This window comes from Marmota flaviventris, chromosome 10 (assembly GCF_047511675.1).
Source record: "Marmota flaviventris isolate mMarFla1 chromosome 10, mMarFla1.hap1, whole genome shotgun sequence".
Taxonomy (NCBI): domain Eukaryota; kingdom Metazoa; phylum Chordata; class Mammalia; order Rodentia; family Sciuridae; genus Marmota; species Marmota flaviventris.
The window spans coordinates 123,056,957-123,083,842 of record NC_092507.1 but is presented as its reverse complement, the minus strand read 5'-3'; the positions used below and the strand labels follow the sequence as shown (position 1 = coordinate 123,083,842).

At 40.4% G+C, this 26,886-nt stretch overlaps 1 long non-coding RNA gene and 1 pseudogene across 1 annotated transcript in view; both read left to right on the top strand.

Annotated features, from left to right (window-relative positions):
* LOC114106657 (ras-related C3 botulinum toxin substrate 1 pseudogene) overlaps positions 1-19,679 on the top strand; it is a 30,777-nt pseudogene extending 11,098 nt beyond the window's left edge.
* Positions 1-26,886, top strand: part of LOC139707310 (uncharacterized) — a 44,051-nt gene that overhangs the window by 11,296 nt on the left and 5,869 nt on the right. The gene's annotated exons all lie outside the window — the stretch shown is intronic.

Here is a 26,886-nt window from a genome sequence, read left to right as displayed (position 1 = left end):
AAAGAGAGAGGATTTATGTTTATTTCTCTGAAGTGCCTGGTGATACTACCAACCTATACTTTAAATTCTGGGATCTGGGAATGTAGCTTAGTGTCCCCTGTAGAGTGGCTTCCTAGCAAGCACAAAGCCCTAGATTCAATTCCCAGTACAAAAGTGTGAAATTTTTCTTTTTATTTAAGGTAGTATGAATTTAGGCCATAAGCTCATTAAAGGACTAGCTTGTGAACTGCTAGGGAAGGCCTTTCCCCCCCTGATTCGAAGGTAATATTGACATAGGGACATTTCTTTGCTGTTTCTCTTCTCACAGTGGGTATTTTCTGGTTTATTCTTTCATTGAGAGCCTGTAGGAATCCTTCCCTTATATAGAGGTACCGCTGTTGACCGGTGACAAGTCCTTGCTTCCCCAATGTTGAAGAATAACACCAGAGAAGCACGCCGAGGCAGGGGCAGAGTAGAAATTAGAAGTTTATTAAAGGATTGCAGAAAAGACTTCTCCCAGAGGAAGAAGGGGACCCAAGAGATGGAATCCGTGGAAGTGCGGCTGTTTCCCATTTTTATAGTTCTTTCAGTGATGGCATGTAGGTGGGAAGGCCCGAGGGGTGGGACACAGGTGGGCCAAAGAAGTAATCTGGGCAGGAAGGACTTCTGAGTCAGCACCTTCAAGTTTGCTGGGGGCTGTTCATTAACACTTCTTTGGGATGGACTTTGGGCCTAGGGCTTTTCTGGGGACTTCATTAACATTCCAAGAGTTGCTCAACTTTTCCCAGAATTCATTCTCAACATGGCCTCCATTTTAGATCTCACTCGATATTAGACCGGATTTACCTAACTACACTGACTACCTAACTTTAAATCTGGCTTCAGAGGGATCCTGACTCAGCTACTTTTTACGCAGATTGTGTCCACTATCCCCTGTGAAACCGTTAAGGTTGAAGCTCTGTCACTGAGTATTTGGCAGATGTCTCTAGAATGATCACCAACATTTCAGCTTTACTTTTTTTTTTTTTTTTGGTGGTGTTGGGGATTGAACCCAGGGGCACTTTACCACTGAGCTCCATACTCAGCCCTTTTATTTTTGAGACAGGTCTCCCTAAATTGCCAAAACTGACCTTGAACTTCCTCCTGCCTTGGCCTCTGGAGTAGCTAGGATTAAAGGTGTATGATGTCATACATGCTTTATATTTTTGGCTTCATGCTTTTGTTTTTTATATAGTCGAGCTGGTGTTTTATAGTAGAGTAATTGTTTAGAGCATCTGGTCTGTTATATTTGTTACTATTCCATCACTGTAGGTTCTGTGTGAGCACAGTCTTGTCTTCACTGTTGTCTTCCCAGCACCTTGGCCCTGTGCCTGGCACACAGAAAGGAATCAATAAAAAACTTTTGAGAGCCAGACATGGTGGCCAACATCTGTAACCTCAGCAATTCAGGAGGGGGAGACAAGAGGATCACAAGTTCAAAGCCAGCCTGGGCAACTGGGTCATACCCTGTCTCAAAATAAAATAAAAAACAAGGGTGGTTGTACAGCTATAAAGCACCAATCAAAAAATATGGAAAAGAAAAAAAAAAGGAGCTGGGTATATAGCTCAGTGGTAGGGTGTTCCTGGGCTAAATTAGTAGTTCCACACACAATTTTTTTTGTTTATTTTGAATGTATGAAGGGAAGAAAGTCAGGAGTTAGAAAGGCAAGAGGTTAAAATTCAGATAAAGACTAAAAAGAAGCCATTGTATTTGGAAATTAAAATATTTTGAGGGAGATTTAATATTGAAGCAAAAAGCTGAAAGAGTCAATAGTTGAATTGAATTAGGATAGAAAGTACAACATTTTTCTTTTTTTTTTTGTAGTGGTGGGGGTTGAACCCAGGGTCTTATGCATAAAAGCACTCTACCAACTGAGCTATATCACCAGCCCAGAAAGTATAACTTTTTTTTTCAGTACTGAGGATAGAATTCAGTAACCCTTTACCACTGAGCTACATCCCCAGTCCTATTTATTTATTTATTTTATTTTATTTTGAGACAGGGTCTCCCTAAGTTGCTCAGGGTCTTGCTAAGTTGCTGAGGCTGACCCTGAACTTGCGATCCTCCTGCTTCAGCACTTATCCACTCCCCCAAAGCTGCTGAAGGGTGGTTGAGTGGAAGACTTTAGAATAAGGAGGAAAAAGGTTAAGGGATTGTAGGTTAAAGAGAATTGCCTTGTGGAATGAAAGAAATTACAAAGGAGAAGAGACAATTGATATGGTATAATACTGCAGAAGAGAGAGAAGAGCAAAGGATTGAGTTAAAAAGCCTTTGCAAAAAGATCCTTGTCTTTAGTCAGACAGGAAATTACATGTCATCAACAGATAAATGCTGGGGAATTTGGCACTTATCTATTTTCCTTTAGAGGTAGACTACAAGGTGGTCTACACAAGCCAGAGCTGGGACTAGAGAAAGATTCTTAAGGAGCACATCTGTGGGAATTTCACAAGGCATCTGTCTCCCTTCCAGTTCCCTCTGGTAGCTAACTAACCATCTCCCATAAATCAGCAGTCAACAGCCAGAGTGATGAAAACCTGTCTTTATCCTTAATACCTAGTGCCTCAGAAACATTTCCTTTTATTGTTGTTGTCTGTTGTGCATGTTAGGCAAGTGTTCTACCCCTGACCTACATCCCCGACCCTGTAAAAAAAATTTTCAAAATTATGATACAGGGTCTCTTAATTGTCCAGGTTAGCTTTGATCTTGTGATCTTCCTGCTTCAGCCTTCCACCACACCCAGCTGATAAATAGTTCTTGAATGAATAAATAAGTATAAAGGTTACTGATCTAGGACTAGGGAGTGGTGAGGGACCAAAGAACAAAGGTAATTAAGGATGGAGTAAAAGTATCTTGAGACATTGTGGACTCTAGGGTAGATAGGGGAAGAAATGAAGCCAGAAAGAATGTGGCAGAATTGTCATTGACCCAAACAGGTGATATAAGAATGAGCTGGGCATGGTGGTGCACACCTATAATCCCAGTGACTCAGGAGGCTGAGGCTAGCCTCAGCAATTTATAGAGACCCTCAGTAACTTAATGTGACCCTGTCTCTACATACAAAAAATAAAATTAAAAAAGGACTGTGGATGTAGCTCAGTGGTAAAGTGCTCCTGAGTTCACTCCCCATTACCACAAAAACAAAAACTACCTGAGACGCTAAGGTAGGAGGACCTCAAATTCCAGGCCAGTGTTGGTAATTGAGTGACATTCTGTCTCAAAAATAAAAAAGGGGTGGGCTGGGGATATATAGCTCAGTGGTAGAATATCCCTGGATTAAATCCCCAGTACTGCTTAAAAATTTTTTTTTTTTGATGATAGATAACTATATTTGTAGATAACAAGATCAAGAATGTGGAAGGATAATGAATATGTTGGATAGCAAAATCAGAATACAAGGAGATTTTAGCAAGCCAAGTCAAGATGTAGTTTAAATGGGTCAAATGAACTTTTTCTTTTTAACCTCCAGAACAAGGTTGAAAAGAAAAAAGTTCAAGAATATACATGAGATAAGGCATAATATGCTGTAAAAATTGCTTAGAAAAACCAACAGAAATATAGGCAAAGCAATTAAAACATAAAGAACATACAAGGAGCCAGGATTGTAAGTTCAAGACCAGTCTTAGCAACTTAGTGAGAACCTGTTTCAAAGTAAAAAATAAAAAGGTCTGGGGATGGGGCTGAGGTTGTAGCTCAGTGGTAGAGTACTTGCCCAGCATGTGTGAGGGCACTGAGTTTGAGCCTCAGCATCTTATAAAAATAAATAAAATAAAGGTATTGTATCTGTCTACTACTTAAAAAAAGGCTGGGGAGGGGTTGGGGCTGGGGCTCAACAGTAGCACACTTGCCTGGCATGTGTGAGGCACTGGGTTTGATTTTCAACACCACATATAAAAAAATAAAATAAAGGTCTATCAACAACTAAAAAAATGTTTAAAAAAAAACAAAAAAGCTGAGGGCTGGGACTGTGGCTCAGTGGTAGCGCACTCACCTAGCCCATGTGAGGCCCTGGGTTTGATCCTCAGCACCCATAAAAATAAATAAATAAAATAAAGGTATTGTGTCCAACTACAACTAAAAAATAAATATTAAAAAAAAAAAAAAGGCTGGGGATATGGCTCAGTGGTTTAATCCCTGGTACTAAAATTAAAAAAAAAAAAAAAAAATGCAAGTGACATATACTGCCAGGTTTCTGTTCTCGCAACTAAAAGGTTCAGGGGTCATTCCAGGTGAACCGGGCTCTGCGCAGAATAACCACACACGAGACACAAATACCTTTTTCTTTGGGGTCGCTGTGACGGCTCCTCTGACCTTAAGGGTCTGCAGGAAGAGAGAGAGCAAGAGCACGCGCTGACCCCTTTTATTGAGGAGAAGCTATTCAGATGAGGCAAGGGGTCAGGTTTCAGGGGGCTGAGTCTATTTTCATGAAGTCCACTGTTGACTGACACCTGGGTAGGCCACACCCAAGGGCACAGTAAGAGAAGGGGACACATACAAGGCACATCCATGGACCATTCTACCCTAAACACAGCAAGGGGTTATATTACAAAGGAACAGATGAGTTAGCTCCACCCATGGGGCTATAGCAAGGCACAGTCCCTTGAACCCTAGAAGAGCAGGGCAGTCTAGCAGCATGGGTGCCTGATGCCACAACGCCCAACAGGGGAGTTAACTTAGTCATGTGTGAGGTTGGTCTCCCACAATATACATAAATTTACATACATATACACACATATACATATATTTATATATAATTGTGTGTGTGCATGTGTGTATTTAGTAACTTGTTCATCTTTCATAGGAGTAAAAATTTAAAAGACTGCTAACATCAAATGTTAACAAAGGCATGGGGGAAACACCTAGGGGTATAGTCTTATAAGGTTGTTGGGAATATAAATCACTTTAGGACAATTTGTAAGTATGCATTAATTTTTTAAAAATATTTATTTAGTTGTAGATGGACGCAATATCTGTATTTATTCATTTTTATGTGGTGCTGAGGATCCAACCCAGTACCTCACATGTGCAAGGCAGGCGCTCTACCACTGAGCTATAGTCCCAGCCCATGCATTAATTTTTTTTTTAATATTTATTTTCTAGTTTTCGGCAGACATAACATCTTTGTTTGTATGTGGTGCTGAGGATCGAACCCGGGCCGCACGCATGCCAGGCGAGCGCGCTACCGCTTGAGCCACATCTTCAGCCCCCATGCATTAATTTTTTGAATGCACATTCCTTTTGACCCAGCAATTGAATCTTTCAATATTTACCCTAGAGAAATATTTCTACTTATCTGTAAGAGATATGAAGAATTTTCACTGAAACATAATAGGAAAAAGAAAGAAAACATTCTGTATATCCCAAAACAGAATGGTTAAACTGTGATACATCCCTACTATGAAATACTGTATATAATAATTATAAAGAAAAAAAGTAGCCAGACCTCATGGCGCAGGCCTATAATCCCAATCCCAGCTACTCAGGAGGCTGATGCAGGATTTTTTTTTTTTTTTTTCTTTTCCTGAGGATTTAACCTAGGGCCTAGGGTTACTTTTCTACTGAACTACATTCCCAGTCCTTTTTTATTTTTTATTTTGAGACAGGGTCTTTCTACATTGCTGAGGCTGGCCTCAAACTTGCTTCTCCCTGCCTCAGCCACTGGAGTTTCTGAGATTATATTACCTTATTTAAAAAGTTTCAGGGCTGAGACTGTAGCTCAGTGGTAGAACACTTGCCTGGCACATGTGAAGCACTGGGTTCAATTCTCAGCACCACATGAAAATAAATATAGTTTAAAAAATTTTTTTAAATGTTTCATACAACTATATACTTCTGTAAGTATATAACTTCTTTTGGTTATGTATCTTTCCATATTTTCCATATTTATTTAATAAAGATACATAACCAAAAGGAAACAGTGTTTATCTCTGGAATGAAAGAAGGAAAGAGGGATTTTGGATAATAGCAAAGAAGGCTTTGACCTCTCCTGCAGGTTTCTGTTTTTCCCAATGCTGGGTTCTGAATCAGGTCTTGCACATTCTAAGCAAGTACTCTACCAATGAGCTATGTCCTCAGCTGTATTTTTTTTTTTTTTTTTTTTTTTTTTTTTTGGTACTAGGGATTGAATTCAGGCACTTGACCACTGAGCCACATCCCTGTTAGAGTCTGTAAACAAGTCAGGATGGCGCCTGGCATTTTGCCAGAGGGAGTGGTTTGTGAAGTAATGCCAGCGAGCCATTAAGTGTGGAGATTCCTTATTGGTTGACTGATGTATCTAGTTTATGCTAATTAAGATAAGCTGTGCAAAATGTATAAATACCTCTGTTGTCCTACAATAAACGGCTCCTACTCCTGCTGTATCAATGTACACAAGTTGCTCGTCACCCCCCCCCCCCCCCAGTTATTTTGCCCAGCCAGCCGGGCTGCCGCACATCCCCAGCCCTATTTTGTCTTTTATTTAGAGACAAGTTCTCACTGAATTGCTTAGCACCTCGCACTGAGGCTGGCTTTGAATTTGGGATTATCCTGTTTTAGCCTCCCTAGCCATGGGGATTCTAGGTATGCATCACCAAGCCTGGCCATAGACCATTTTATTTTTATTTTGAGCAGGGTCTCACTAATTTGTTTAGGGCCTCACTAATTTGCTGAAGCTAGCCTCATGTGTCACCATGCCTGGTTCGTTCATATATTATTATGAAATCAAAACAATCCAAAATAATACCTATAGGCTGGGGGCAGTGGTACATAACTGTAATCCTAGCAATTTGAGAGGCTGAGACAGGAGGATATCAAGTTCAAGGAAAGCCTTGACAACTTAATAAGACCTGGTCTCAAAATTTAAAAGATATAAAAATAAAAGTGCCTATAGGTATGAAATTTCATGCCAATTTCCCCTGCACTCATGCATGTATTTCCCTCATTCTATAGGATCATGGGCCAAGGGCCTGTTGTTCAAAATATACAGCTGGGCTTTTTGCATCACAATGTTTTTTTCCCCTCTTCAGTACTAAGGATTACACATGCTAGGCAAGTGCTCTACCACTGAGCTATACCCTCAGCCCTTTTTAGTTTTGTTTTGAGTCAGAGTCCCTCTAAATTTCTCAGGCTGGGTTTAAACTTGCAATCCTCAGCATCCTGAGTAGTTGGGATTACAGGCATATGCAACTACAAGTGGCTCAAGGTTTGTATTAGTTGTCAATTTTTGTTTGTTTATTTTGTGGTGCCAGGGATCAAACCTAGGGCTTTGCACATATTAGGCAAGCATTCTACCACTGAGCAACATCCCCAGCTAGTTGTCCGTTTACAGACAGAGGTTTATTTAGGAAAGAAAACACGTATTCAAGGGAGAATTCAGGCTATCTCAAGAGTGAGAAGCCCCTCGGAGGGTTGGGGTCCAATGTTTATAGAAGGCTGTATCAGGAGCCCGGCTGGAGGTGGATCCAGGGTGGAGCTGCACAGTTTCATGCCACTTTTCCCTGTACTTGTGTATTTCCCTCAGTTTATAAGGGCATGGGTCAAGGGCCTGTTGCTCAACTGTGTTTTCTGCATCTTATTGGCTTATGAATGTTTTAAGATTCAGTATCTCTCTCTTTATCCTAAATCTCTATCTTACTACCTACCTGAAAAGTAGGTTCTTTTGTAAATGCTATCTTCACTTTTATACTCTTGAAATAGATGAGAAGGGTCAAGAGTTGTGGAACTGGTCCTTGGAAATTTGTTTTAGAATTATATCTTCCTTTGGAATTTCATATCTATTATATTTTGGTACCTTACCTGAAACATATAGTTTAAAATTTTATGTGATGCTAGGTGTGGTTATTACATGTATATAAAAAAGGGCTGGGGTGTACATGAACAAATATGGCATAATGCATCCCACTATTATGTATAATTATAATGCACCAACAGAAAAGTTTTTTTAAAAAAAGGGCTCAGGGATAGCTCAGTGGTAGAGTGCTTCCTTGGCATATGTGAGGCCCTGATTTCCATCCCCAGACTGCCAAAGTATAAATAAATAAAGCTAAAATACTATGTGTAAAATGTCTTTTCTCATCCTTTTTACACCCTTTCCCATTCCTTATTTGCAGTTTATGTGATCTAGTCATATTTCATAGACAAGTCATAGAGTAGTCATCAAATTGGTTTGAAGGAGACTGACCATGCTCTACTTAGGGATAAAAATAGCCACAGGGGCTGGGGCTGGGGCTGAGCAGTAGAGCATTTGCCTAGCATGTGAAAGGCACTGGGTTCAATCCTCAGCACCACATAAAAATAAATAAATAAAAAATAAAGGTATTGTGTTCAACTACAATAGCCACATTAAGGTCTATAGCCCACTAAAATCCATTGCTTATGACTAGGATAAACTTAATTCTCTATAAAAATTGTACATTGTGGTATGGGGGAACAGCCATGGGTTTTAGAGTCTGTCATTAATCAGTGTTTTTAGATAAATTATTTTTTCTGCCAAGCATGGTGGCTCATACCAGTAATCTAAGCTATTTATGAAGCTAAGGTAGGAGGACCTCAAGTTTGAGGTTAGCGTGGGAAACTTAGGAAGGCCCTGTCTCAAAATTTTAAAAAAGGACTGGCGTTGTAGCTCAGTAGTAGAGCATCTCTGGGCTCAAACACTAGTGTGGAGAAAAAGATATTTTCTGAGCTTCATTAAATTTTTATAAAATAGTCTTTTTGTGTGTGTATGTGGTACTAGGGATTTAACCCAGGGGTCTATATCCCCAGCCCTGCTTTTTATTTTGATTCAGGGTCTCACTAAGTTTCAAAGGCTTTCAAATTGTGATCCTCCTGCCTCAGCTTTCTGAGTCACAAGGATTCCAGATGTGTGCTACTATGCCTGGCTTTATAAAATAATATTATCTTTATATTAGAAATGTATTTATTTATTTATTTGGTACTAGGGATTGAACCCAGGGGTGCTTAACCATGAGCCCACCTCCCCAACTTTTGCTGAGGCTGGCTTTGAACTCACAATCCTCCTGACTCTGCCTCCCAAGCTGCTGGGATTACAGGTGTGAGCCACTGTGCCCAGCTGGAAATTTAATTTTTTTTTTTTTTTAGAATTTTTTCTGCAATGGACATAATACTATTTATTTATTTATCTATTTATTTATTTATTTATTTGTGGCGCTGTACCACTGTACCACTGAGCTACAACTGCGGTCCCTGGAAATTTAATTTTTAATACCATAATTATTCTAGCCAGGCACAGTGTTACATGCCTATAATCCCAACAACTCAGGAGGCTGAGACAGGAGAATTTCCAATTTGAAGCCAGCATCGGCTTTAGTGAGGCCCTAAGCAACTTAGTGAGACCTTATCTCAAAAAAAAAAAAAAAGGTCTGAGGATGTAGCTCAGCGATTAAGCGCTCCTGGGTTCAATCCCTAGTACCAAAAGGGAAAAAAAAATTAGATGGCTTTGATTACCACCATGCTTGCCCAAAATACAAGATGTTGTATTTTTATTTGTTTTTAGAGGGGGTCAGAACCCTCAAAGGGCACACATAAATTCTGCAGTAGGAACAAGCCGCAGCCTGGGGCTTGTACACCAGTGTAGTCAGCCTCTGCGACAAGGATCTACTGGAAGATGTTAGGAAAAGCCAAAGGCTACAGGGCATGGCAATGCACACCTATAATCCCAGCTGCCAGGAGGGAAGGGCTGAGACAGGAGGAGGTAAAATACACGAGTATCAACATCTATTTCTATGATAAATATGTGATGTTCTCAGACAGCAAATCTGGGCAATTTAAACTCTGTCTCCAAGTTTTAAAAAAGGCTGTTGGGTGGGGAATGTAACTCAGTGGTACAGCGCCCCTGGGTTCAATCTCCAGTACCAAAAAAGAAAAGAAAAATTGGAAAGGTTCAGAGAGCATTATGCTTCCTTCCTTCATCCTCTGCCATTTTAGCTAGGCAAGGATGATTTTGTGTCCTATATATTTTGTTCCCTGTGGTTTTCATCTCAGATTACATAGAGGACATTCTAGATTGTTTCCCTAAAACAATTTTCCAGCTTAACAGAACAAAGATAAAACAAAGCAACCAGCTTCTTGTACAATTCTGCTCTTCTGTCACTTAAATAGGATAAGGGACCCTCCTACTTTACTACTGTCAGAGAAGTATGGTCAAGATTTCTAAAATGGGAAACGCCTGTAATCCCATTCATTCCAGAGGCCGAGGAGGATTGCAAGTTTGAGGCCAGCCTCAGCAATTTAGTGAGGTTCTAAGTAATTTAGCAAGATCCTGTCTCAAAAAATAAAAAGGAGCTGGGCATAGTGGGGCACACCTGTAATCCCAATGGCTCGGTAGGTTGAGGCAGGAGGATCACAAGTTCAAAGTCGGCCTCAGTAACTCAAGCAAGGTCCTAAGCAACTTAGGGAGCCTGTCTCAAAAAAAAAAAAAAAAAAAAAGAAAGAAAGAAAGAAAAAAGAACCAAATTCTTATTAAGCATCTGCTTTGCCAGCCACAGCACATATTCCTTTTCACATATCTAGTTTCCTTCTTTCTTTCTTGGGTAGAAGATTGAAGCCAGGTGTGCTCTACCACTGAAGTACATCTCCAACCTTTTGCTTTGAGTCAGGGTATGTGCCAGGTGGGTATTAGGGACAACCCAGGAGCACTTTACCACTGAGTCATAGTCTCCTGAGTCTAGGGACCACAGGTGTGCACCACCATGCATGGCCCACATATCTAATTTCTTTACTTTTTCCGGTACTGGAGAATAAACCCAGGGGCACCTAACCACTGAGTCATATCCCTGATCCCCCATTTTTCTTTAATTATTATTTTTTATTTTGAGACAGGGTCTCATTAAGTTACTTGGAGTCTTACTAAGTTGCTGAGGCTGGCTTTTTTAAAAAAAATTGTTGTTTTTTTTTTTGCTATACATAACAGTAGAATCTGTTTCATATATTTATACAAACATGGAATATATCTTATTCTAATTAGGACCCCAGTCTTGTGGATGTACACAATATTGAGATTCACTGTGGTATATTCATATATATACATATGAAAATTATGTCAGATTTGAGGCTGGGTTTGAACTTGCAATCTTTCTGCCTTAGCCTCCTGAGCCACTTGGATTACAGGTGTGTGCCACCATGCCCAGCTAATGTATCTGATTTCATTTTTAACAAATTCTATATAAAGTTTATTTTGTCTTTATTCCCATATTACTTTTTCTTTTTTTTTTTTTTTTTTGGTACCGAGGATTGAACTCATGGGCACTTAACCACTGAGGCACATCCCCAGCCTTTTTTTGTATTTTATTTAGAGACATGGTCTCACGGAGTTGCTTAGGGCCTAGCTAAATTGCTGAGTCTGGCTTTGAACTTGTGATCCTCCTGCCTCAGCCTCCTAAGCTGCTGGGATCACGGGTGAGCACCACTGCTCCATTTATAGATGAAGGGACTGAGGCTCAAAAACTTAAATAATTCTGTTCTTAAACTGTGACTTCTGAGGCAAAGGAGATGTTTAATAGTATCATTGGTGGGTGGGAAGTGGCATCTGGGAATAGGAGTGAGACCATAAAAATGAATAGAAGAGACAGGGAAATAGAAAATTAAGAAGGAGAAAAAAAAAAAGGAAGGTCCTGGGAAGAACTGCTGTTACTTCTAACCACTCAACTAAACAACTCTAGATGTGTTTAAATCTCTATAGCAACATCTGTTTTCTGTCTTTCTATGACAACACAGCTTGCATTGTTGTTTAATTTAGGCACTGGTGAGGACGGTGAGGATGAGTGTAGGCTAAGGGAAGTAAGTGGGACCACTGAGTTAAGTACAGAAAATCCCTTGGTATGTCCTCATTTATTGCAGCCCCCAGCACACCCTCAAGGTGGGGAAAGAATTCTTTTTTTATATATATTTTTTAGTTGTAAATGGACCTTTTATTTATTATATGTGGCGCTGAGGATCCAACCCAGGGCCTCATACATGCCAGGCAACTGCTCTACCACTGAGCCACAACTCCAGCTCTTTTTATTTATTTATTTATTTATTTATTTTTTTTTTTGCAGTGCTAAAGATTGATTGCAGGGCCTCACACATGTCAAAAACTCTCCTATTGAGCACCCCAGTCCAGAAAGGGCTTTAAGGCCCCGATTCATAGCTAAGCTTTGCACATATTTTGTCTTATTTTTACCAGTTATGTAAATTCCTATCCAATTGGGGGATCCCCTTAGTGCAAGAGGGGAAGGGTAGAAGTTTTTGCTTCCCATTTTCACCCAGGTGCCACTTTCGGGGCCACTAAGGGTAGACAAAGGTTGGAGGATCCAATGCAAAGGTGCGGTAGCCCCAGGGGGAAAGGTGGGGAAGAGAAGCCAGGTACAAGGGTTCAGGAATAACAGGCAGTACTATAAGAACTAAATGGGTCCAGGCCTGAGTTAGAAGAGTCACCTTTAGGTTCTCATTCCAGGGACTTTTTGTTTGTTTTTGTCATATTAGGTATCAAACCCAGGACCTTGGCATATGCTAGGCAAGCACTTTACCACTGACCCACATCTCCAGACCTCCTAGAGATTTTTGATTGCTCCAACAAAGCAACTCATGGGTAGAAGAAGACAGAGATGGTATTAAACATTCTGAAATGCATAGCACAGCCCCCACAACGAAGAATTACCTGGTTCAGAATGAGAAACCCAGGCAGGGGCACAGGCCTATAATCCCAGTGGCTCTAGAGGTGGAGGCAGGAGGATCCCAAGTTCAAAGCCAGCCTCAGAAACTTACCAGGCTCTGAGGAACTTAGCAAGACACCCCCCCCAAAAAAAGGGGGGGGGCTGGGGATGTGGCTCAGTGGTTAAGTGCCCCGGGTTCAATCTCTGGTACCGAAAAGAAAAAGAAAGAAAGAAAGAGAAACCCTAAATTAAGAACAGACCAGGAGGTCAGGAGGCCTCTCCTTGGTCTACTGTAGAAGCACCAGTGATAAATCAGACAACAGTAAGGGGATACCAGTTGTCTACTTATTTCCCTGGCTCTGAGTTCCTCTCAGACTTCCAAAACAAGTATGAGGGTTTTAACAAAAATAATCTAAACTGGAGTCCAAATTTGCTTTGAAATTGGTTTCTACAAAGGGCCTTGGGTATAAGAAAAGCAAACTGCAGCAGATATGATTTCTAGATCTTGGTTTCACTATTTGTAAAACAAGTACATAGAACTCAATGATCTTTATGTTCCTTTAGTTACAAAACTCTGTACTTTGGGATATTTCTTTTCTTTCTTTTTTTAAGAGATAAGCCCTCCAAGTAACTGAGACTCCAGGCTTGTGCAACCATGCCCCTCGTGGATATTTTCTGTAACTAGCTGTACCTAGTATGGGTCAGTGGAAAAGGAAATGACTCAGAAATGCAATAGCAGCAGCTTGAGGATGACTCAGACTTCCCTAATTACACAAAACACTCCAGACACAGACATAAATGTCAAGCCAGGACTCATGATCACTGAATGATACCAGGACTTCCGTTTGTGATTCTGAGTAAGTGGTACAACATGGAGTGATTTTAGTAACAGTAAGTTGCTGTGCCAAAAAAATTCCCCTATAAATCTGCTGATATTTGAATTTCAAACATGAGAGTTTTGTATCTGGTTAAAAATGTAAATACTCTATAAATATTTGATGCTACTAATTGAGTTTGGGACTATACAGCAGGTAACTGGCACTACATCAAGAATGATGCTTGAGCCAGGCAGGGTGGTATATGCCTGTAATCCCAGCAGCTCAGGCGGCTGAGGCAGGAGGATCGCAAGTTCAAAGCCAGCCTCAGCAATTTAGCAAGGCCCTAAGTAACTCAAGTGAGACCCTGTCTCTAAACAAAATACAAAATAGAGGATGTGGCTCAGTGGACAAGTGCTCCTGAGTTCCATTCCTTGTACTGCCCCTACCCCCAATGAATGATGCTTGAGAGCTGGGTGTGGTGGTGCATGCCTGTAATCCCAGCAGCTCGGGAGGCTGAGACAGGAGGATCATGAGTTCAAAGCTATTCTCAGCAAAAGCAAGGTGCTAAGAAACTCAGTGAGGCCCTGTCTCTAAATAAAATACGAAACAGGGCAGGGAATGTGACTCAGTGGTTGAGTGCCCTTGAGTTCAATCCCTAGTACCCAGAAAGAAAGAAAGAATGGTGTGTGAGCTGGGTGTGGTGGCATGCCCTTGTAATCCCACTGGTTTGGGAGGCTAATACAGGAGGATCACATGTTTGAGGCCAGCCATAGCAACTTAGTGAGACCCTAAGCATCTTAGTGAGACTACCTAAAAAAAAAAGGCTGGGGATGTAGCTCAGAAATAAAGCCCCACCCAGGTTAAATCCCTAGTATAAAAGAAAGAAAGAATGATGTTTGTTGGCTGAGAGTGTGGCTCAGTGGCAGAGCACTTGATAAGCATGCACAAGTCCCTGGGCTTCCATTCCCAGCAACAACAAAAAATGAAACCCGTCTGTTCTTTAAAAACACTTTTAAAAAAGTCACTGCAGATTGAAGCTTGGGGGTGCTCTACCACTGAGCTATATTCCCAGCCCTCTTTATTTTTTTTTAATTTGTTCTAATTAGTTATATATAACAGCAGAATGCATTTTGCTTCATTGTACACAAATGGAGCACAGCTTTTCATTTCTCTAGTGGTATACAATGTAGAGTTGCACCATATGTACAGTCATACATGTACCTAGGGTAATAGTGTCCTCCTCATTCCACCATCTTTCCTATCCTCATGTCCCCTCCCCCGCTTTGCCCAATCAAAGTTCCTTTATTCTTCCCATGCCCCCCATCCTGCCCTCTTTATTTTTTGAGATAGGGTTTTGCTAAGTTGCCCAACTGGCCTTGAACTTGTGATCCTCCTACCTCAGACTTGCAAGTAACTGGGATCACAGACATGTACCACTGAATGCAGAATGATGCTTATTGATGGTGTAGTCCAGTTGTTAATATATGGATAATATGAGAAAAGTTCACACATTGTGTGAACCAAATTCTATTCAGTCCAGTATTTTCAATCTAAATATTATAATAAGTTTAATTACCAAGTTCATATTTTATTTTAATCTCTATTACCCATCCATGATAAATGTCTGAAAAGGTTTAAAAAAACTCTTACCTAAATACTAAGTGCCTCTGTCACTAAACTATAGTTCATTTATTATTATTGTTTTCTACTTAACTATCCAGTGCCTCTATCAATAAATTGAAGTTTATTCATTATTATTATTGTTTGTGGTGCCAGGGATTGAATCCAGGGCCTCATACATGCTAGGCAAGTATTCAACCACTGAGTCACACTCCCAGACCTTCATTCTTTTTTATCCCCATATTGGGGATTCAACTCAGGGGTGCTTTACCATTGAGTATATCCCCAGTCCTTTTCATTTTTTATTTTGAGACAGGGTATCTCTATGTTGCTGAGGTCTGTCTTGAACTTGGGATCCTCCTGCCTCAGTCTCCTGAGTTGGTGTGTGCCACTATTCCTGGCTACTGTATATTTAACTATAAAAAGAACATTAAAAATTATCACATGACTAATACATGGGAATATGAGACTCCTAGCTGCAATTCATACCAAAATGTTTCTTACCTGAAGAAGTCACCACCACAATGTGGTTATCAGTAGTTAATGCTGTCTCTCTTACTGTCATAATAACACTTGTTTTTTCTTTTGCAGTACTGAGGATCAAATCTAGTGCCTTGCACATGGTAGGCAAGTGTATCACTGAGCTACATCCCCAGCCCAAGAAGACATTTTAACCTCTTATAGAGAAAGCCATCCCTTGGCTGATAATGTGAGCATTTGGCTCATGTAGAAGTTTCCCAAAAGGTAGACACAGCATTGCTTGGAGAGTGACAGTCTATGTTCTCTCATTAAAGGTTTTATTTTCCTGCTTATTTATCCATTGCTGCTGCCATCCAGACCCTGTTTAAAGAAGTCAAACTTTTTTATTTTTCTTCTTTACTTGGTACTGGGGATTGAACCTGGGATGCTTTATCACTGAGCTACATCCCCAACCCCCCTACTCCATCCCACTTTTTTTGAGATAGTGTCAAGTAGCTGAGGCTGCCTTCTAACTTTAAATCATTCTGCCTCCACCTCCTAAGTCAATGGGATGATACATGTGTGCCACGGTGATTAGCAAAGTCTTTATATTTTTTGAATGTTTACATATTAATCTGAACTATAAAGTTAGTGAACAATTCATTCCTCCCATAAATATTTATTGATCACTTATGTGCCAAACACCATTCTTTCTTTCCTTTTCTTCCTTTCTATCCCTTTCTCTCTCTCTCTCTCTCTTTCTTTCTTGCATATGCCATGCAAGTACTCTACCATCAAGTGACATCTCCACTTTCTTTTGAAAAATTTGAGACAAGTCTTATCAAGTTGTCAAGGCTGGCCTCTAACTTGCAATCATCCTTCCTCAGCCTTCTGAGTAGCTAGGATTCCAGGTTTGCACCACCATACCTGGCCAAACACCATTCCTCTTGTTGCTGACAATGCCACTGTGCCTGGCCCAAATTCCCATTTTTGATGCTGGGAATTTATCAATAAATACGACAAAGTTCTTATTCTAATGAAATGTTCATTCTTGGAAGAAAGTAATGAAGAAGAAAACAATGATTGTTTACCATATAACTGCAGCAGAAAGTGAAGGGGATAGGATGATTTGATAGCATAATCAGAATGGCATCTCCAAGGAAGCGTAGAGTCCTGAAAATGGTGAAGAGGCATGAATCTAGGGGAAGCACATTACAGGTAAAGGGAACACAAAATGTAAAGGCAGTATAAAGAACAAGTTCACTTTATCTATCTATTTATTTATTTATTTATATGAGGGATTGAACTCAGGGACACTCGACCACTGAGTCAGGGTCTTATTGAGTTGCTTAGGACCTCACTTTTGCTGAGGCTCGTTTTGAACTCAAGATCCTACTGCCTCAGCCTCCCAAGCTGCTGGGATGACAGGCATGCACTACTGCATCTGGATAAGTTTCACTATATTTAAAGAGCAAGTGTGTTTTGAGCATAATGTGGCTATAGAGAAAGGAAATACAAAAAGAGCAGGGACCAAAGCACAAAAGATCTTACAGGCCATGCAAAGGAATTTATTTTCCCCAATATTTATTTATTTTTGTGTGTGTGGTTGGACATTTATTTTATTATTTATTTTTACATGGTATTGAGAATTGAACCCAGTGCCTTGCTCTACCACTGAGCTACAACCCTAGCCCCAGAAATTTGGCTTTATTTTGATTTTATCCCAAATAGACAGCCATCAGAAGGTGTTTTGTTATTGTTGTTTGGTGGTTTTTGTGGTACTGGGGATGGAATCTAGGGCCTTGAGCACACTAAAGCAAGTACTCTACCACCATTAAGTCTTTTTTTTTTTAATATTATTTTTTAGGTGTAGATGGACACAATACAATGCCTTTATTTTTATGTGGTGCTGAGAATGGAACCCGGGTCCCGCCCGTGCTAGGTGAGCGGTGGAGCGCTCCACAGCTGAGCCACAATCCCAGCCCCCCATCTTTTTTTTAATCTGTTATCTATCATCTATCTAATTTATTTATTTGCTGTACTGGGGACTGAACTTAGGAGCACTCTTCTATTCAGCTATATCCACAGCTACTCCCCAGATGCCTTTTATTTATTTATTTGGAACTGGGGGTTGAATGGACTTTGTGAATACAAAGCAGATGCTTTGCCACTGAGTTACATCCCAGACCTCTCCCTCACTTTTTTTTTTTTTTTTTTGCATTGCTGGCAATGCAAAATTGGACTTGTACATGCTAGGTAAGCACTCTGCCACTAACTATATCTCTAGACTTTTTATGTTGTTGTTGGTTAATAGTGGGGATTAAACCCAGGGGTGCTTTACCACTGAGCTATATCCCCAGTTCTTTTTGTTTTTTTTGAGACAGGATCTAAATTTGCTTAAGAATTCGCTAATTTGCTGAGGCTGGCCTCCAAACTTTAATCTCCCTGCCTCAGCCTCCTGAATCACTGGAATTATAGGTGTGTGCCATAACACCCAGCTCTCCCCCAGCCTTTTTTTTATTTTTTAGACAGACTCTTGCTAAATTGCCCAGGTTGGCCTTAAATTTGCAATCTTCCCAAGTAGCTGGGATGGCAGTGTACAACACCACACATGGCTCACTGGCAGGTTTTGATCAGGGAGTGATGTGATCTGATATATATTTATTTAACTATTATTATTATTATTGTGGTACCAGGGAATTAAGCCCAGAGCAAGTCTACTGCTGAGCTACATCTCAGCCCTTTTTATTCTTTGAGATAGGGTCTTGATAAATTGCTGATGTTGGCCTGGAAACTGCTGGCTGTCTTTGAACTTGGAGTTCTCCTGCCTCAGCCTCCCAACTCACTAGGATTATAGGCATGTGCCACCACATCCAGCTTGATGTTTTAAAAAGTACACTGTCTATGCTTAGATAATAAACTATGCTGATGCAAGAAGAAGCCGGTTAGGAGGCAACTACAGCAATTCAAGTGAGAGATAGGTAGCAATAAACAGTTCATGTTTGAGATTAAGGTTTAAATATAGAAATAAAAAAGAAGTCTTTAGTTAGACATGACAGCACACTCCTATAACCCCAGTGACTCGGGAGACTAGGGCAAGAGGATCTCAAATTCTAGGCCAGCCTCAGCTACTTAATGAGACTCTGTCTCAAAATAAAAAATAAAAATAAAAAGGATGGGGATATAGCTCAGTGATGAAGTGCTCCAGTGTTCAATCCCCAATACAAAAAAAAAAGGAAGGAAGGAAGGAAGGAGTCCATTTCTGGAAAAACTAGATATAGGGTAATGACACTGATAGAGATGAGGAAGACTGAAATAAATCAATTTGTTCAAGAAATCGTACTCACACAGGGTGTGGTGGCACACACCTGTAATCCCAGAGACTCAGGAGACTGAAGTGGGAGAAGTTTATGTTCAAGGCCAGCCTCAGCAACTCAGGGAGACCCTCAGCAACATAGCAAGACCCTGTCTCAAAAAACAAGATAAGCAGGCCATCAAGTGTATGGTGGTGGGAGATGGAGCTGTAGGTAAAACTTGCCTATTGATCAGTTATGCAACATTGCATTTCCTGGAGAGTATATCCCCACTGTTTTTTGACAACTATTCTGCCAATGTTATGGTAGATGGGAAACCAGTGAATCTGGGCTTATGGGATACAGCTGGACAAGAAGATTATGACAGATTGCGTCCCCTCTCCTATCCACAAACAGATGTTTTCATCATTTGAAAATGTCTGTGCAAAGTGGTATCCGGAAGTGCGACACCATTGTCCCAACACTCCTATCATCCTAGTGGGAACTAAACTTGATCTTAGGGATGATAAAGACACAATTGAGGAACTGAAGGAGAAGAAGCTGACTCCCATCACCTATCCACAAGAGTTAGTCATGGCTAAGGAGATTGGTGCTGTAAAATACCTGGAGTGTTCAGCACTCCCACAGCGAGGCCTCAAGACTGTTTGATGAAGCTATCCGAGCAGTTCTCTGCCCACCTCCTGTCAAGAAGAGGAAGAGAAAATGCCTGCTGCTGTAAATGTCCAAGTCCCTCGTTCTTGATCCTGCCCCTTGGAACCTTTGTATGCTTTGCTCAATAACAGTGGAGCCTTTGCACTCAATGCCAAGTTTTTGTTACAGATTAATTTTTCCATAAAACTACTTTGAACCAATCAGTAATTTTAAGGGTTTTAGTGTATGAGTTCAAACTCACATTCTATTAAAATTTAGCCCTAAAGTGAAAACAAAAACAAAAAGATAAAAACAACAAAAGAGCTGGAGATGTAGCTCAGTGGTAGAGTGCCCCTGGGTTCAATCTTAATACTACATACATAAGAAAGGATACTTTGGGGCTGGGGATGTGGCTCAAGTGGTAGCGCGCTTGCCTGGCATGCGTGCGGCCCGGGTTCGATCCTCAGCACCACATACAAACAAAGATGTTGTGTCCGCCGAAAACTAAGAAATAAATATTAAAAAAAAAAAAAAAAGAAAGAAAGGATACTTCATAGTGGGACAGGGAGAGGGAGCATGGGGTTATTAATGATGGTGGAATGTAATGATCATTATTATCCAAAGTACAGCTATGAAGACATGAATTGTGTGTGAATATACTGAGTATACAACAAAGAGATATGAAAAATTGTGCTCTAAATGTGTAATAAGAATTGTAATGCATTCCACTTTCATATATAAATTAAAAAATAAAAAAGAATGAAAGGAGGGCTGGGGATGTGGCTCAAGCGGTAGCGCGCTCACCTGGCATACTTGCAGCCTGGGTTCGATCCTCAGCACCACATACAAAGATGTTGTGTCCGCCAATAACTAAAAATAAATATTAAAATTCTCTCTCTCTCTCTCTCTCTCAAAATTCTTATTTACTTTTTTTTTTCTTTCTTTAGTTTTCTTTGTTGTTTTTTTTTTTTCCTATGTGGTGCTGAGGATAGAACCCAGGCCACACGCATGCCAGGTGAGCGCACTACGGCTTGAGCCACATCCCCAGCCCCTCTCTCAAAATTCTTTTTTTTTTTTTTTTTAATTTTTTGAGAGAGGGAGAGAGAGAGAGAGGGAATTTCAATATTTATTTTTTAGTTTTTGGCGGACACAACATCTTTGTTTGTATGTGGTGCTGAGGATCGAACCCAGGCCGCACACATGTCAGGCGAGCGCGCCACTGCTTGAGCCACATCCCCAGCCCCTCTCTCAAAATTCTTAAAAAAAAAAAAAAAAGAATCAAAGGATACTTTGGGGCTGTTTATGCTCTTGCCTAGCACATGTGAGGTACTGGGTTCAATCCTCAGTAACACATAAAAAATCGCTGCAGATAAGCCAGGTGCAGTGGCACACGTCTGTAATCCCAGTGGTTTGGGAGGCTGAGTCAGGAGGATTGAGGGTTCAAAGCCAACCTCAGCAAAAGCAAGGCACACATGTTCAATCCCAGCACCACACACACAAAAAGTGAGGTGCTTAGCAACTCAGTGAGACCCTGTTTTTAAATAAAATAACAAAATGGGGCTGGGGATGTGGCTCAGTGTTTGAATGCCCTCGAGTTCAATCCCCAGTACCAAAAATATAATAAACTTATTGTGTCCATTCTATAACTAAAACTATTTTTAAGAAAGAAAAGAAAAAGGGTACTTTGCCAAGCCTAAGATATTTGGTTGATTACATAACTTGTGAAAGCAGGCTGAACGCTACCCACTTATATAACTCTAAGGGACACTATATTCCCATTGTTCTGGAATTGTACCCTAGGGTTTCACAGACCCAAACCACACAGTGAATCCTGTCCTTGTCAGTTACATAAGCTTTAGCCTTTTGGTAAGTACAAAGGGAAGGGTTATGGGGGAGTCAGAAAATAAGGCTCTACCTAGACCTACCACCTTTCTTTCACAAGAGCAATTCTAGGTCAGTTATCTCTTTAAGGAAAGATGTAGCAAAGGACATTGTTTCCTTCCTGAAGTGAGAGGAAGAGATTATGAATGTAGAGGTCGGAAGTCATTGAAGACAGTTTGATCTATGATTGCATCTGAGCACAGGATCAGACTATAAAACCCAAGAGCAGAGGAATGTAGAATTCAAAGGCCCTTCAAAGCTATACAAAATACTTTTCTGTATGCTTTGTATTTCCTGATTTGTTGGTTTTGAGGCTTTACTCGGTTTATTGTTGAATCCAGAAAGTATCTGCTATATGATAGTTCAGTAAATGTTACATGAGTGAATGAAGGATCCTCTTCTGTTTTTATTTACTTTTCTTTGTAATCAAAAGATAATATTCTATTATCTTTTTCCTGCAGTGTCTTCTCAGAGGTGGAATCTTGACCTGTCTACCACCAGCACCCTGAGAAGTGGGCCTGATCAAACCCAAGTTTCACACATGCTAGGCAAGCAGTCTATCACTGAGCTACATCCCGAGCCCTTTTGTTTGAGACATGAGACAGGGTCTTCCTAAGTTACCCAGGCTGGCCTTGAACTTGTGTAATGTGTAATGCTTTTATCTCAGCCTCCTGAGTAGCTGGCATTATAGACATATGAGACTATGCTTAGCATTTTTTTTTTTTAACTTTATTTATTTATATGTGATGCTGAGGATTGAACCCAGGGCCTCGCATATGCTTGGTGTTATACCGCTGAGCCACAACCCTAGCACCCCCCCACCCCCCGGCTTTTTTTTTTGGAGACAGGGTCTTGCTATATTGTCCAGGCTGGTATTGAACGCCTATGCTCAAATGATCCTCCCAATCAGCTTCCTGAGTAGCTGGAACTACAGGTGCCCAGCCTAAAATTTTATTCTTAAATGTGTAAGACTCCAAGACAACACTTCTTTCTAGATGTTAAGTGGCAAAAGTTATTGTGGTAAGGAATCTAGATATTTAAATAGGAATGAAATCAAGGGTCACCATCATCTCAGGCAGAAGGAATAGCTTATTTTTTTAGTTTTGTTAATTTCAGCTGTGGCCAGGGGCACATTCCCTGTGGCCTTAAATTAATTTAGCTCTTTGAATTTCTTCTGCTTCTCTTTTTGTTTTTGCTTGAAAGAAGTATGGCAGAGGAGACAACTTTTAAACCAAAGTTGGGAAACTTAACGTTATTTTATTTCATTGCACAATTATTTTCCTTTTTTTTTTTTGTACTGGGGATTGAACCCGGGTCATTTTACCACTGAGTCACATCCCCAGCCCTTTTTATATTTTGAGAGAGGGTCTTGCTAAGCAACTTAGGGTCTTACTAAATTGCTGAGGTTGGCCTCTAACTTGCAATCCTGCCTCAGCCTCCTGAGTCACTGAGATTATAGGTGTACACCACGATGCCTGGATATCTTCCATCTTATTATTTTTGGTTCAGGGGATTGAACCCAGGGATGCTTAACCATTGAATCACATCCCCAGGCCTTTCTTATATTTTTATTTAGAGACTATGATCCAAGTTGCGTAGGGCTTCGTTAAATTGCTGAGGCTGACTCTGAATTCACGATCCTCCTGAGCTGCCAGGATTACAGGCACAAGCCACCACACCAGGCCTATCTTCCATCTTTATAATCATTGAACCGTGCCCCAAATGCAGAACTTTCCCACTCACCTATACTTTCATCCTTGGTCCCCTCATTTCTCTGATACTTACCCCTTACCCCTCAACATATTTATTCAAATTACAGTTAGGTTTCTCCTAGTACACTGATTTATTGGCTGACCTAAGGGTTCCTCCACCCCCTATACCAAAAAGTGGGAGAATTGAGATACACAGCCTCTTGGTATCATTTTCAGACCACTGTTCCTCCAATATGTTTATTTTTATATTTTGTGGCGGTAGGGATTGAACCCAAAGCCTTGCATGTGCTAGGCAAGTGCTCTACTACTGGGCTAACCCTCAGCCCTTCCAAGGGCCCTTTCTGTTTTGGAGATAATTTCATCAGGTCAAACTGTTTAGATTCTCTGCTATTTTTGGTTACTTCTTTGCCAGTATTGGCACTTGGCTTCATCTCCTACCCACTCCTGAAAATTCTGGATTCATTTAAACATCTTGATTTATTGATCCAACTCTCTAACCTCCATAATTTTTTTCTAAATCAGACTTTTATTTTCCTTTTGTAAAAAACTTCAGTTTTTAACAAGACCAGTGCAAAACCAGATATAGGAGCCACCTACCTTCACAGCTGGATATTAAGAATTCTCTTAGTAATTTAAAACTCCTACTTTACTTCAAACACCCATCTCCATTGCCCATATTATTACACTGAAGAATTCCAACTCTAAAATCATTTTTTTTTGTACTGGGAATTGAACCCAGGGTACTTTACCACTGAGCTACATCCCCAGGCCTTTTAGTTTTTGAAACAAGGTTTTATTTAGTTGTTTAGGTCCTTGATAAGTTGCTGAGGCTGCCCTTGACTTTCTGATCCTCCTGCCCCAGCCTGAGTTGCTGGGATTATAGGTGTGCACTACTGTTCCAGATCAAATCAAAATCTTTTTTGATTTTGGTCTGGGGATTGAGACCAGAGGCACTCAACCACTGAGCCACATATCCGACTTTGTTAAGTCATTGAGGCTGGCTTTGAACTCAATCCTCCTGCCTCAGCCTCCTGAGCTGCTGGGATTATAGGCATGTGCCACCATGCCCAGCTCAAAATATTAAACTCCAACTTCATTCTAACTACAATGTTCAGAGGTTCTAGCTTAATTCTAACCTCTAAATCATCTGCTCTTTGGCCTTATAGATTTTTCTTGAGCATCTTCTCACTCTTTAGCCTAGTTTCTTTCTTTCCTTTTTTTTTTAAAGATATTTTTTAGTTGTTGATGGATCTTTATTTTTTAATATTTGTATATGGTGCTGAGAATCGAACCCAGTGCCTCATGCATGCTAGGCAAACGCTTTACCACTGAGCCACAACCCCAGCCCCAAGCCTAGTGTCTTATTTAAGCTAGAATTAGGTTGTTTCCTTAAACTATCTTTCACCAGGACCTTCTTTCCCTTTTTCTCATCAGTCTACTTTTTGTGTCTACAAATCATGATTAGGAATTATGGGCTGGGGTGTGGCTCAGTGGTAGCGTGCTTGCCTAGCATGTGTGAGGCACTGGGTTCAATTCTCAGGACCACGTACAAATAAATAAAATAAATGTCCATCAACAACTAAAAAAATTTTTTTAAAAATTATCAGGAATTACACAATGTCTTCTTCTCTGGCTTTGAACCCAGGCAGCTGAGTACTGCTGTAGAAAACAGCACTAATAGCTGGGCACAGTGGCCCATGCTTGTAATTCTAGCCTGAGGCAGGAGGGTGGCAGGTTCAAAGCCCGCCTTAGCAATTTAGCAAGGCCCTAGGCAACTTAGAAAGGCACTATCTCAGTATAAAAAGGGCTTGGGGTAAAGCTCAGTGGTAAAGTGCCCCTGGGTTCAATTCCTAGTACCAAAATAAATAAATACTAAATAAATAAATGAAGGCAGTATCAGCATAAATATATCTTTCTAATATACTTTTGTGTGTGTGTGTGTGATGCTGAGGATCAGATCCAGGGCCTCAAGTATGTGAGGCAAGCACTCTACCTACTGAGCTGTATCCCCAACCCTTAATATTGTGTTTGTCAGCTCTTTGGTTTGTTTGTGGTACTGGGGAATGAACCCAGGTCTTTGCACATGTTAGGAAAGCTCTACCCTTGAGCTACATTGCTAGCTCTCTTCCTTTTCCTTCTTGTGGTGTGGGGGCTTGATCTCAGAGCCTTTGCTTGCTAAGCCAGCTCTCTACCAGTGAGCTACATCTCCAAGCTCTCTCTCCTTTTTTTTTAAGACATAAATTTATTTAGGAAAGCAGATACATAATCAAGGGAGAGTGTAGGCTATCTAAAGGGAGATTCATCTTTTGGGGTAAATACACAATCACAGCATTCGAGGGAAAATACTGGCCATCTTGAGAATGATAAGCTTTTGGGGCAAAGTAAAAAATACATATTCAAGAGAGAATGCTGGCCATCTCCAGAGGGAGAGCAGCTTGGCTATTATTCTTAAGCTCCCTGCCTAATTCCCAACCAAAAACTCAACATCCTACTTTACAAAGAAAATTGTCAGACAAGGACTCCCTTTGATTACTTACCCCCAATCACAAACATCTGGGAATTTATCCATGTTCTGTTTTCACCTTCAATCTCAAGCAGGATGAAGTATACATCCTCCTACTTGAGACTAATTGCTTACTGAGTTGGCTTCCCAACCAGTCTAACACTAATATGGAGGTTGGCACACAGTATGCTCAACAAATGCTTGCTGAACTGGACTATTGTGTAATTGAACCACATCTACTGTGCTCTTACTGCATGTTCTCCTTTTTTTGTTTTTTTAATTTTTTTTTAGTTGTTGATGGACCTTTATTTTATTTGCTTATTTAGATGTGGTGCTGGGAATCGAACTTGTGCCTCACACATACGAGGCAAGCACTCTAACCCAGAGCTACAACTCCAGCCCCTGCATGTTCTCCTTTATCTTTAAGAACCCTGCTTTTTGTTTATTACCATTCTGTTTGAATTTCAACTTTTATTTATTCTTTTTGCTCAGCCAACAAATATTCCTAACTTATTTTCATTCTAAAACAAAAAATACCTTCCCACATCACTCATTTCTACAAGCCAGATTCCATCTCAACCAGTCTATTAAAATTGGTCTCAAAAAGTTTAAATCAAATGGATAATCTCTGCCAGGCATGGTGGCACATGTCTATAATCCCAGTGACTTGGGAGGCAGAGGCAAGAGGATCGATCAGGAGTTCAAAGCCAGACTCAGTAATTTAGCTAGACTTTGTCTCAAAAAAGTAACAAGAGCTTGGGATGTGGCTCAGTTGTTAAGTAAGTACACTTGGGATACAATCCCTGGTACCAAAAAAAAAAAAAAAAAAAAAGGAAAGAAAAAAGAACCTGTATGACTTGGGCTTGGGAAAAATAATTTTGCCTCTGTTTTTTCTTCTCTTTTCTCCTTTTTTATTTTTATTTTTTAGTAGTTGTTGATAGACAGAATGCCTTTATTTTATTTGTTTATTTTTATGTGGTGCTGAGGATTGAACCCGGTGCCTCATGCCAGCTAGGCAAGTGCTCTGCTGCTAAGTTACAGCCCCAGCCCGTTTCCTTTATTTTTTTCCTAATTTTTTTTTTAGTTGTAGATGGACACAACAGCTGTGTTAATTTAATTTTTTTCTCTCTCTCTGTGGTGCTGGGGATCAAACCCAGTGCCCCATGCATATGAGGCAAGTACTCTACCATTAAGCCACACCCCAGCCTCCTCTTTTCTCCTTTTAAAGGGAATTTTTTTGTCTTAGCTTTCTCTTTTGTATAATGGAAATAGTAAGAATGCTTACATTAAAAATTATTATTAAT